The 12,481-nt window shown below is 52.9% G+C and overlaps 1 protein-coding gene across 1 annotated transcript in view; it reads left to right on the forward strand.

The window, feature by feature from the left end:
- The first annotated feature begins 2,630 nt into the window (after positions 1-2,630).
- MEGF11 (multiple EGF like domains 11) overlaps positions 2,631-12,481 on the forward strand; it is a 353,192-nt gene continuing 343,341 nt past the window's right edge. Inside the window, exon 1 of the mRNA XM_053888936.1 lies at positions 2,631-2,765. The gene's annotated coding sequence lies outside the window, so the exon portion shown is untranslated. The remainder of the gene's footprint in view (positions 2,766-12,481) is intronic.

Here is a 12,481-nt window from a genome sequence, read left to right on the forward strand (position 1 = left end):
GGCAAACGAATGATGGATCATGGGCGCCACCCTGACCCCGAGCCGACCCTCAGAGATGCTTGCTAAAAGTGTTCCTGGCTCTGTTGGGACCTGTGTCCTTGGAGGCCTGCCATCTGGGCGGAGAAGGTGCAGCTTTATAGATCCGTGTGGCTTTTTAGAGTATGGCAGAAAACCAGGCAATCCCCAGCCCAGTGCAGAGGGGGCCAGTAACCCTCAGCTGCGAGATTCACGTCTGGCAGTGTGGCAGCGTGGGGGAGAGAGAGAGAGAGAGGCGGCGGGGGGGGGGGGGGGGGGGGAGGGGAGCTGGCTGCTTCCTGTGCATTTGCTTGTTGAGATGGGGTGAAGGGTTATCCAGGGAGACCTGCCCACCTCCCAAACCTGGTAGAACCGGGGTTTGGGAATTATAAATGGGTGCCCACCACGTAGGTGTGAGGGTGAGAGGCATGGCGGGAGGTGGAACATATAATCCAAAAGGGAAGAGGAAGGAAAACTGTGCACATACCTACCTTGTATACTATAACTGCTAACAGTTATCAAGGGCGACAATGTGCATCATTTGGTTTAATCCTCAGAGGGCTCACGGCATCGTAGTCCTTCCCACCTTTACTGACGGGACAACTGAGGTTAGAGAAGCGACCGGCTGCCCGGTGTCACAGTTAGCAAGTGGTGGCACAGGAGTGCAAACCCAGAAAGTTCGGCCCCCTTCTCTTAGCCTTTGGCAGCCCACAAAGTACAGCATCTCGGAGCTGGAGAAACCCTTGGAGAACCTGTCTTTCTGCTTCTTCATGGTCAGGTGGGGACACTGAAGGCCAGAGCGGCCTAGTGATGGACCAAGGCGACACTGCTCGTTAGGGACAGCCCTAAGATTTGACCAGGATTAGAGGGAAGCAGGAACTAGGCTGCAGAATTTTAGGAGGTGCTGCCTCTGCCCACACACCGCCCTGAACGTGAGTGCCTCTTTAAATGCTGTGCCCTAGGGGCCTAATCTGCTTCACCCTAGTCCCAGCCCTGACCAGATGCTTCTGGTTTTGGGGTGGGGGGTGAACTGCAGAGGCCCGGCATGGGTTTATTTATTGGATTTGATGTCCCAAGGCAGGAAACTTGATGGGATATTTGTGTGGGGTTTTGGGGTTTTGCCAATATCCCAAGGCTGGTCTCTACCCAGGGCTGGGTGGAGGGTCTGCTTCCTGTTGGTACCATGTACTGAAGGGCTTAAACTCTGGCCCCAGCGACACTAGGAGAATCACGATCCCATCTTGACGAAGCAGGGCTGCACGATGGGATCCGTGGGAATCGGGACCCTGCGGCACTCCTCTGGGTCCCACTGGGCTGAAATGTGGGAATGCCAGGTAAGGCCTCTGTAGGTGGGACTTGCCCCATCAGGCCCAGAATGACGACTATCAGCAGTTGAGCTGAGAAGGCAAGGCGACCAGACACAGTTACAGACACACATTCCTCAAAGCTTTAGACAACCTGTGTGCTTTATTTGTAACAAATTCCCCGGGAGAGCTGTGTATATATAGCACCTTTGCCCCAGTCTGGGCCTTCCTGCTCTTGTCCGAGTTTGAGGAGAACAGACAAATCGCACAAGCAAAGCACCCGCTACTACTCTATCCCTGAGAAGCAGAAGTGTGTTGGTAAGTCCGGCATTGCTTAGAGAGGAGTGGGGCTGGGGAGGAGGGTTCCCTTCTCCACACCTGGGCCAAGTGTTCCTAGGGGCTCACTTCTCCCCCAGGAGTGCTGTGTGGGGCAGCCAGGAGGCCCAAGGTGGAGAAGGCTTCCTCCTAGCGGCCCTGGGGGCCTGGGGCTTGGGATAGGCAGAGAGACTGGAAGGAGTGCATTGGCTTGGGGCACCCTCTCATTTCCCCGTCATCAAAGGAGCAATGGTGCTCTAGGCCCTGCCTCTGGAGTAGACCTCTGTGAAGAGGCAAGTCCTTGCTCTATTCTTCGTGGGCCTCAGTTTCCTCATCTTACCAGTCTTGGCTCAACCCGGCCTGCTTAGGGGTTTGACATTATAGGAGCGCCCTCCGCCCAGAAATTTCTGAAGCCCGTGTCTGGAGTTCCAGTTTCCAGCTCTGGCCCATTCCTCTCTCTCCTCAGCCTGTTACCACCAGGCCTGGGGGCTCCCCGGCTTCCCTCCACATCCTAGCGGAGATCTCCCATCCCGAGGCAGCACGCAGGGCAGGCGTTACTGACCCACCCGGAGGGAGGGGGAGTAGGGAGGGGAAAGGACAGTAGAGACGAAGTGGGGGGAGGGGGGAGGTTAAAAGGAAGAGAAAATACGAAGAGACACAGAAAAGGGTTAGAGAGAGAAAAGAGAGATGGGAGAGGAATGAGCAAAAGGGAGAAAAGGCGGGGTGGGGGCAGGGTGATGAGAAGGGATGTTGGAAAACCCAGAGCCAGAGAAAAAGGAACCCAGAGGAAAGCTGGAGAGGGACTGGAAGATCGGAAAAAGCGAGAGAGCGAGCAAGCGAGAGCAGGGTCTGAAAGGACCCAAGCGGGAGAAAGAAGGGGGGAGGGAGGGAGCCACGAGCAGGGAGGAGGGAGCTGAGAGGGGAGGGAGGGACCGAGGGACGCGGGGGGTGGGGGCTGGCTCGGCAGCAGCAGCCGCGGCTCCAGCCGCCCGCCGGCTCGCTCACTCGCTCGCTCGCTCGCTCGCCGAGCCCGCAGCTCCGGCTCCTGGCCCGGCGCTCCGGCGCGGCTCCGGCTCCGGAGGACAGGACCGCGCGACTGGCCGGCCGAGCCCGGGGCGGCCGCGGAAGCAGGTAGGTGGCGTAGCCGGGACTGCGAGGACGCGGAGCCTGGAAGCGTGGGGGGCACGGGGAGACGAGGGGGTGGGGGGTTGGGGTCTGTGGTCCGGGGAGGGGGCTCTGCAGCCCCGCCACTAACTTTCCACCGGCTCCGCGGATCCCCGCTGCCCCGCTCGGCGCGGGCTGCGGGAGCCGAGTTTGGCGCGGGGAGGAGGAGAACGCCGGGATGTCCGGGCAGGACGTGGGGCGCCCGGCGCGGGCAGGCGCGGGCCCTCCGGCCGCAGTCCGGGCGCGGCGCCCGCGGCGGGGAAGCCCCGAGCGCAGCGGCGCGGCGCGGTGGTCCGGGGAGGGCGCCAGCTCGTCCGCCGGCGTCTGGGGACTCCACCCCCGAGCCGCCCCGAGCCGCTCCGGGCGCGCCAACTGCGCGCAGGGCCTCGGGCGCCCTTCCCGCCGGGGGACGCGGCGCGGAGCCTGCGGGGCGCGGCCGGGCGCCTCTCTGCCGCCGAGCCCCAGCCCGAGCCTTGCGCGCCTTCGCGTTTTGGAGGTACGAAACGGACTGCATACTCCTTTCGTTTCTTTTTCATCCCGCCGCCCCGGTTCTCTTCGGGGAAGTCTGGGACACCGAACAGCCCCGCGGGTCGACTTCCCGGACGTCCCTCCAGCTCTCGGCGGCGACCCCCAACTCCCGAAGTTAAAAGAGAAGCGAGACACTCCCCAGTGCGCGCCTGGAGCGCGGTCCCGAAGTTCCCAACTTCTCGCCCAGCCTTGGGGTGGTTGTGTTGGAGGTGGGGAAATGGTGGTGGTTTGTGGCCCCTTGGAGTCACAGAGCGCAGCCCCCTTCCTCCCAGACTTGGTTTATTTTTCCTAATTTGTTAGGGAAAAAAACCCACAACGATTTAAAAAGATGCAACATTGTTCCCCGCGGGCGTCAAGGTCCGTGAGTGGGATGGAGCCCTGACCCGTCGGGAACCTGGGAACGCAGAACCTGGGCCGAACAATTTCCGGGGTCCCCGAACCCCCGGCTGCTTTCTCCCGGACCTGGGCTCCCGAGCTGCATCCTCGGGTAGTCGGTCTCGGGATCCTTTCCCCCTAGCCCGCGCTGCGAGGTTGGTCGGCCTCCTTCCCGCGTGGTCGTGTCCTCTAGAACAGTATTTCAAAGTGGCTCCGCTTCGGGATCTCCCACTTCGTCCGCCCGGGAGCGGATAAAGCCGGGCCTCTGGCAGGTTGGAGGAGGCCTTTGGGTGGTTTGGGATCCCGGCCGTCTCGATTCGCTCTGGCCAGGGTGTTCGTGCCCGGGGAATCAGTGCGCCCCACCATCCCCCGCGCTCTGCCAGGGAAGCAGGGGTTAATTCCCCGGCCAGGTGGCACCGGGCGGAGGTTGGCCGGGGCTATCGGAGCACGCGGGGGGCGTGGGTCCGCTGGCTTCCGGAGTCCGGGAGACCGGATTCGCCGCCTGTGCGGCTTCCTCGGAGCTAGCTGCCCCGGCTTCCCCCCTTTCTTTGTTGGAGTGCTGTTGGAGAGGTTGTCTTGAAAGGTTTCGAGCAGGTGAAGTGGGACCGAGAGCTGGGGGCTTTGCGGACAGGGTTCCTCCAGGCTGGCTGTCATTGCGTGTAGGTTGGGCGGAGTCCCCGGGGGTCGGTGAACCGACCACCCGGGAGTACTCAGTCCTCAGCTCCTTTGGCGGGTTTTCCCCGGTGCACACCGCCCACCACCTCAGTCGGTTGCGCACACGTTGTTTAAGCCTCTAGAAATTCAAGGACCTTGCAGTCTCCCCCTCTTCCTCCCATCTCACAGATCTGCAAACGGAGGCCCAGAGAAGTGAAAGGACTTGGTTAGAGCTGGTTAAGGGGTGCAAGGGAATGTAAGCCAGATCTTCTGACTCCTAGTTCAGGGTTTTTTTTTTTTTTTTTTCTAGTACTCTGTGCTGTGGTCATCACTTTCTTAGCACCCGGCAGGTGTGTCCAGTCAGACCACAGCGTGCCCTTGGCTGGTGTTGAGAACTGGATGTGTGTGAGGTTAGAGGCAGAGGACTGGTCTCTGGATTCTCTCGTTGGCTTCTGTGCTGTAATCACCTCCCAGGATCAATCACTGAGGTGACAGTTTGTTGCACACCTATCCTGTGCCTGCACCGAAGTCTGCAGGTAAAGGGAGCCCTGAGACCTGGCCCAGCCCCATAAAGTACCACCCAAAGGGAGGGCAGTCGCTGTCTTTTACCCAAGGAATCCACTCTAGACGTTCTCAGGGGAAATCACTTTTGGAGGGGGGCAGAATTACGGATAGTCCCTGGAGAAGGGAGGATTTGAAATTGAGCCTTGGGTAGATTTCTGGTGGGGGGTGGGGGGGAGGAGTGTGGGGCACAAGGCTTGAGCATAAGGAGAGTGGTAGGAGAGCTCAGGGCTTGTTCAGAGGCTGATGGAAGGACAGCAGAGTCAGGGCGGATGAGAATTTGGCTTTTAAGAGAGAAGCAGTAGGACAGCTGGGTGAGCCAGCCGCTCAGAACACAAACTCAGAACGTGTCCCCAGAGTCTTCTAGCCCTAGATCTAGGGTGAGCAATTGGATGGGAAGTCAGCACCCCATGAGCCAAGGGTTATATTCAGCCTTTTGCTTTTCCCTTTACCCTTTTCTCCTTGTTCCCTGGGCTTTCATATACAGTAGTTTCTTTGCCCCTTCCCATCCATAACTTAGAATTTAGATACTTGAGGGTTTGGGACCTACTGTTGTACCTCCTATGGGGAGGGCATTTACTGGGCTAGGAATAGTCAACAGACAATTCTCAAGACCATACTTTTTGCCAAGCACTGGTCTAAGGCTTGGGGATATACCAACGAATCAGACAGGCAGAGCCCCATACCTCATGATGCTGACATGCTAGGCTCCTGTTCTCCGTGACGTAAAGTCTAGATGTAGAATGGAGGCAAATACACAAAAGATGTCTGAAGAAATGGGACAATATAGCAGAGATTCCTGAGCCTCCCCACTCGTGGTTCAAGGCTCTGAGGACAAAGGCTTGAAGCTGTTGGCTATGAGACTTGGAGATTCTGTGGTCTTCCATGACCCCAGCTTCTGGTTGCCAAGGGTAACCCAGAGGGAGCTGCATTGAAGACCTTAGATATGGCATTGGAGAACTGCTCTGTCAGAGTACGGGTGCGGGGAGAGAGCTGGTGAGTGTTGGCAACTATAATCTTGCTACGTATCCATAGAGACTGGTGCCAGGAAACCATATGCCTCTTAAATTCCAGCATCCACAGCTCCTTTGTGAACTCTGTAGCCCCATTGTACAGATGGGTAAATGGAGCCCTGACTCTGCAGACTGGGACGGCTTTGCAGAAAGGAGCCCAGCACTATAGAGTCCAGGTATTCCTGATCTCTGATTCAATTTAAAATGATGCTCTTGCCTTCTTGTTTTGTAGACCAGTGGTTCTCAGACTTCAATATGGAAGGCTCCTGTAAACACAGATTGCTAGGCTCCACCCCCAAGGTTTCTGATTCAGTGGGCCCAGAATGGGCCGGTGATTTCGGTCTGTAATGAGTTCCCAGGTGGTGCTGATGCTCGTGGTCCGGGACCACACTTTGAGAACCACTGTGGTAGAACAAGGGAAAGTGAGAGATTTTTCTTGAGCTTATGCAGTAGAGGAACCTGGGACAAAGGCTGTGATTTAGCTCTAGGAACTCCCAGAATTTGCCTCTGTGTAATCCCCTCCCACCCCCCACCCAGGAGGCCATAGAATTAAAAGAATATTTTATCTTCATCAGCACACACACAGAGGATATATTGCAATATAATTAGGGAATAAATAGGTATCATGTGTTGGATGTAGACTCCATGCCCCATGGCTCTGTGGGGGTTTATTATAGCAGCGGTTATAATTGAAAAGGTGTCATCTGCTTTGAGAACCCTTCATGAAACTTTCATGGCCTGGGTGGTCAGTGTCCAAAAAGGCACGTAATCTTTATTTAAAAGAAAGAAAGTCCGAGAGATTGCTTCTTCTGCTAATGGGACTGTGTTTCCTATGACGGTAACTATGCAATGTGTTCTTAGAGGAGAGAGAAAAAACAATTGAATAGCCAGCGCGAGCAGGGAGGGGCTGGAGGAAGTCCACATCACAGGTTTACAGATCTGTTTGTTGAACATTTCAGAATGTTTTGAAACTGTCTGTTTCACCTATATTTCGATGTGCAGCTATATCTCAGCGGGAGGAAAGGAGGGTTTATGTTTCAACTTAGCTTGGTTGGGTAAATGTAATAGCACATTTTATCCCCAATGTGTTAATTAGACTCCAAAGAAAAGAACCATAAAAGGGTTGTTTTCCTAAATGCTGGCATTTTTCATCTGGATCCTATTTATTGATTATTTTACAGTTGAGAAGGAGCAAAAAAAAAAAAAAATCTATGTTTTTATAGCAAATAAAGCTGGCTGCAGTAATTATGCAGGCTCAACATGTCTGTTCTGGAGCAGGAAGTTGGAATTCAGCCTGACTCTCAAACATTTGGGTGAGATCTAATTGAGAAAGACATTTCAAAGAACAAATATTTAGGAATGCGGAGTTTCGCTGATGGTCTCTCTGGGCCAAGCGCAAGTACCTTGCTTTTAGCTTGATCATCAGAGGTGGGGGGACACTACAGGGAAGGACCTGGTCAGTGATGTTGAGACCGGAGTCAAATCATGAGGCTGAAACCTGCAGATAATCAGTGGGGTTTGATAAAGGGAAGAAAGATGCTTTCAGGGAATATAGTCCCTGGAACTGGTGAGCAAAGGGAGAATTAATCAAATATAGATCGAACACTTCTTGATTGTCCAATCTTGGGACAAGCACAATGAGGAGAGGGACCAGGACTTTTACTTGTCATATATCTCCCATAACGCTTGGCTCGGGTATCTGTGGGGACAAGAGCCCTCGATTAGCCTGGGTGTCACTCTGGGTTGTGAATAGCAGAAAACTTGAGCCCAACTGGCTGGAACAGTAAGGAACTTAGTATCTCCCATTATAAGAGGTATGGGCTCTGTTTGCCTGGAGCTTGTTTCTTTCAGTGCTTCAGCAACAGCATCAAGATCTAGATTCTTTTCATCTTTCCTTGTTTGCAAGGTCACAAGATGGTTGCAACAGCTCCAGATATTACACCCTTACAATAAGGAGCAGAGGCAGAAAAGGCAGGAAGGGAACCTTTCCCAAAAGCCCCTCCGAGACTTTCCCTCTCGTCTCATGTCTCATTGGCCGGAATTGCGAATCACATGACCATGTACACCAACCATAGGCAGGAGAAGAAGACCACCATAACTGGTCTAGAACAATCTTGATTTGTGTGTTGGGCCTCAGAGAGGGATGCTTTTGGAAAAAAGAAGGCAATCAACAGTGCCTGTTAGAGAGTGTAAGACCTGGGTTGAATTGTCTGTCTGCTTTTTAGCCTTGTGACCTTAGGCAAGGCCTTTGAGTTCTTTGTGCCTCAGTTTACTCCTCTGTGCAATGGGGATTTATTGGGAATATAAATCTGTATCAACTCCATATTATAGTTAATTGGTATACAAGAAGTAGATTATCTGAAGAGTTGATCTCTGACATCAAAAGAATTGTAATCTAGTGCAGGAGACACGAGAGGACAAGGCTGTCAAATAATCAGAGAACAGACCAGAGAGTAGATAAGTAACTATGACTTGCAGACCAACCATGGTAGGAGGAGCATGACATCAATGGGAGCCACAGTAGTTAGGGAAGGCTTCCTGGAGGCGGTGGTTCAGAATGCATACTGGAACTCTAACATTTAAGGATGGATGAGTTATAAGCTCTCTCTGCCTAACTCGCTTCCTCTTGCTTTTCTTTTTTTCATTGGTAAAATGGGACCGTTTGGCCAAGATGAGATCTTATCCCTACAATCATAGTGTCTTTGATCATCCAAATATGGTCGTGGTTATAGAACAGTTATGGTTCTAGGAGGCAGGGCAGAGTGGCTTCCTCGCCAATCTTGGATTCCTGGTTTCCGATCCAGGATGACCCATCAGTCTCCACGTCTCCTACTACGTTTCAGGTGCTGATTAGACATTGTTATCATTATTATTATTGGGTATCTGGCTGCCATTGTAAAATTTATATGCCTAAAATGAAATCCGATGTCCTCTCACGGCTCAAGCCATCTGCGCTTCTGGATTCTTCATTTATGCTGTTGGCACCACCACCTTCCCAGATGATGCTTGGGCTCAAAACCTCAGCAGCACTTTGGATGCCCACTCCCTTCCTCTATTTCCAATATTCACGCACCAACTTTCTTTCTTACGGTTCTTGGGTAGAAGTCCTCCTTTCCGATGTGAGACATCCCCTCTGTTCAAGGTCTTTCCACCTCACGCTGGGCAGCGGCCCTGGTCTCCTGCTCCGGTCTGCCATCCTCCGGGCCCAGTGCATGGGAGGGCACAGGGACGTAGGTCTCAAGGAGCAGTCTGTGGACCTCTGCAAATAGTAGAGCTTACAATTCTAAGGCAGAGGTGGCAATGAGTCTGGAATCCAGGGCTGCAGACACACCAGTGTTCCTTGGGGGTGCCATCTCTCAGCCTCCCGCCCTAAAACGTCCTGAAGTCATCCCGAAACACTGTTTACATTCCACACGTTACCTTCTATTTTTTTCTCTACTATTCACTGGATGCAGCCCAAAGTCCTCAAATAGACATTTGAAAGCTTCCACAAGCCGCTGCATCCTGTCTCTCCATCCTTACCTTCTAGGATTCACCAACTCCGGTGGACTCTGCTTCGAGTTCTGCCCATCTCTGTGTGTCAGCCGAGTCACCCTTTCCTTCAAGGCCGGTGTTAGAGCTGCGTCCTCATTAGACCTCCCCTGACCACCCGGAGCCCACAGTGATCTCGAAGCATTGGTCTTTCGTTCTCCTGAACCTGCGTGGCAATTATTGCCTACGGCGCAAATTCCGTCCTTAATAATATGCTGCTGGTGTCGTTGTTCTCCACTTGCTTGGAACATTCCTCACCTTCCCAACTGGATGTAAGAGCATCGAGGTCTGAGATGGGGGGTGGGGGGTGGACCCTGCTTTGCACCCAGGATTCTGGCCAGCGAGCATAGCGCACTTCCGTGACTATTTATTGAATTAGTAAATCACAGGAATGGGGGAAATAAGATGATTTACCCCAAAAGTCAGTTCATCTTTACTCTTTTTTCCTTAACTTCATTTTAGGGAAGAGGCTAAAGTTGATGAATGTCTGCTCTATGTTGGGTCCTACTTTAGGCGATTTTTTTTTTAAGGAACCGTTTTGAGTCAGCCTTGTAACCAACTCCCCCCCCCTCCCCCCCGACCCCGCCGGGGTGTTGGGATTATCGTTGTTATTTTACTGATGAGAAAATGGAGGCTGGGAGAGGTGAAGTGTCTTGCCAAGCTTACTCAGCCAGCGGGAGGCAGAGAAAAGGTCAGGATCAAGCTCTTTCCTCTGTGCTCTATCTCATATATCTCCGTGAGGTTCTCCCGACCTTGCCGTGTGCTCTGTCCTCCCAGACTCTTTCCCCTCTTCGCTCTGTCCACCTGCCTCCTTCTGTCTCCTGTCTCTGATAAAACTCAGACTGTCTTTTGTCCCGAGAGTGTGTTTGGGGGCTTTTAAAACTCTGACGTCTCCTGTGACTCTTTTCCCGAGGACCTGCCCCTCCTGTTAGGTTGTGTTAGATTGATCGCACACCTTTTCCCCTTTACTGTCTTTCCTGCCGCCTTCAAGCTTGGACTAGAGATTCCATTAGAGCATAAAACATTCTGCTAGTGGGATCGAGCCGGGCCTGAGCCAGGTTTTGCTAACTCCTCTGCCCTTCCTTTCCCCCATCCGACCCTTTGGATCCATCCACCCTCACCTGCCACCACGCCCGCTGTGTGTCTCAGGTGTTACCTGTGGAAGGAAGACGCTGCCGATTTATCAGCAGCGGTGCGGTCTGCTGGAGGAGTGTGCCAGCCCCGGGAGTTAAGACCGGCATTCTTCCATCCTCTGTGCTCCAGTTCGTTCATTCATTCATTCATTCATTCATTCTACAAATACCGAACATTGACCACGTGCTCACCATAGCAGGGAGCAAAACAAAGTCTTTGCCTTCATGGCGCTTGTATGGAACTGAGGGGAGACAGATGGTTAAAAAAAGACAAACACGTTATATAATATACTTCGTGTTGGTTATAATGGAGACAGCAAAGTAAAGGGGTATGTCTGGCGATGAGACGCTGCTATTCTATGCAGTGTGGTCAGGGGAGACCCCTCCGATGGGGACATTGGAGCAGAGCCTGCAGGGAAGGATGCCATGTGGATATCGGGGGCAGAGGGCACGGGGCAGAACAGCGAGGACAAAGGCCCTGGGCGAGAACTCGGCTGGTACGTCTGAGGATCCGCAAGAAGGTGGCAATGGAGACATGGAGGGGAGCTTGGGAGGAGGTGAGACTCCTCATCTTCAGTCTCTCCACTGCCTTAGAAACACTGTCGTCCTTCTCACGGCCGGTGCCGCTGGCTTAAATCACTCCTCAGTCAGGTCCCACCCGGCTGGCACAGTTCAGCTGTGGCCCCCCACCCTGTAGGGGGCTGCCGTCTCGGCCATCGCTCGTCCATCTGCCTCTGCTCTGGGTTCTTGCAACTCTCTTGTCTCCACTAGATAACTGAGCCCTTGACTGCACGCTGGCCGGTTCCCTTCCCCTGGGCTCCTCTTGCGTCGGTCACACCTCCCTAATGAGCCAGCCCCTCGAAACTGGTTTATTTTGAAGCTGGGCTGGGCTCAGCGTCTCTACCCTTTGGTGATGCTGGCGTCTGAGGTGGCAAAGAGGTGGGTTCTGGAGAGATCTGTGGGCGGCAGCTTCTTTGCGCTAAGCCCAGTGTCCCTGCATAATAGACAGGAAATCTTTTATTCCAGGCATTCTTGGAGCACTTTGAGCTGGGAGCCGCTGGTGCTGCTGGGAGCTGGGAGGAGGGACCTACCTTTCCCGTGACTTGGATGCAACTTTGGCCCTGAGTGGGGAGAGAGCGGAGCTGGCGTGCGGAGGAAGCCTGTTTCTCTATCAGCCTTTATGGCTTGTCCAGTGAAAAATAAGATGTTTCAGGAGCAAACGACTAAGGAGTTCATTCACGCAGGGTTCCAGAGACCTTCCTGCCATCCAGGGCAGGAATTCTGTGTGCCGTGGTTGACTTGTGAATGACCTTGAGCCAGTCTCTTAACCTTCACCTGTTCTGTTGCAGTTTCTTCTCAGCCAAGCTGCCCCTCTCCCCATCCAGCATAGAAGGAAATGACCAATAAACTTTATTTTTAAAAAAATTATTTATTTTAGTTGGAGAGAGGCGGGGGTGTGGCAGAGACAGAGAGAAGCCCAAGCAGGCTCTGCACTGTCAGTACAGAACCCAGCACAGGGCTCAATCCCACGAACCATGAGATCATGACTTGAGCAGAAATCAAGAGTCAGACATCAACTGACTGAGCCACCCAGGCGCCTCCAGTAAGTCTGATTTTTTAAAGACCTTAACTATTCCCCACGTTTGTTTCTGCATTAATTTTTAGGCCATGGTTTTAAAACCTGAGAAATGACAGATGGTTCCACTTTAAATGGGGAGAAGGCTTCCTACAGACCTCTAATATTGTCTTAAATTATTAATATAATAATATTTAAATATATATAAATCTAAAACTAGGCATACATAACTTATGCTTATGACTTTATACAATATTAAACTCCAAACAAGTTTATAAATTAAAATGCAAACTACAAAGCCAATAACATTCA

This window comes from Panthera pardus, unplaced genomic scaffold (assembly GCF_024362965.1).
Source record: "Panthera pardus isolate Hobbes unplaced genomic scaffold, ASM2436296v1 HiC_scaffold_24, whole genome shotgun sequence".
NCBI classification, from domain to species: Eukaryota; Metazoa; Chordata; class Mammalia; order Carnivora; family Felidae; genus Panthera; species Panthera pardus.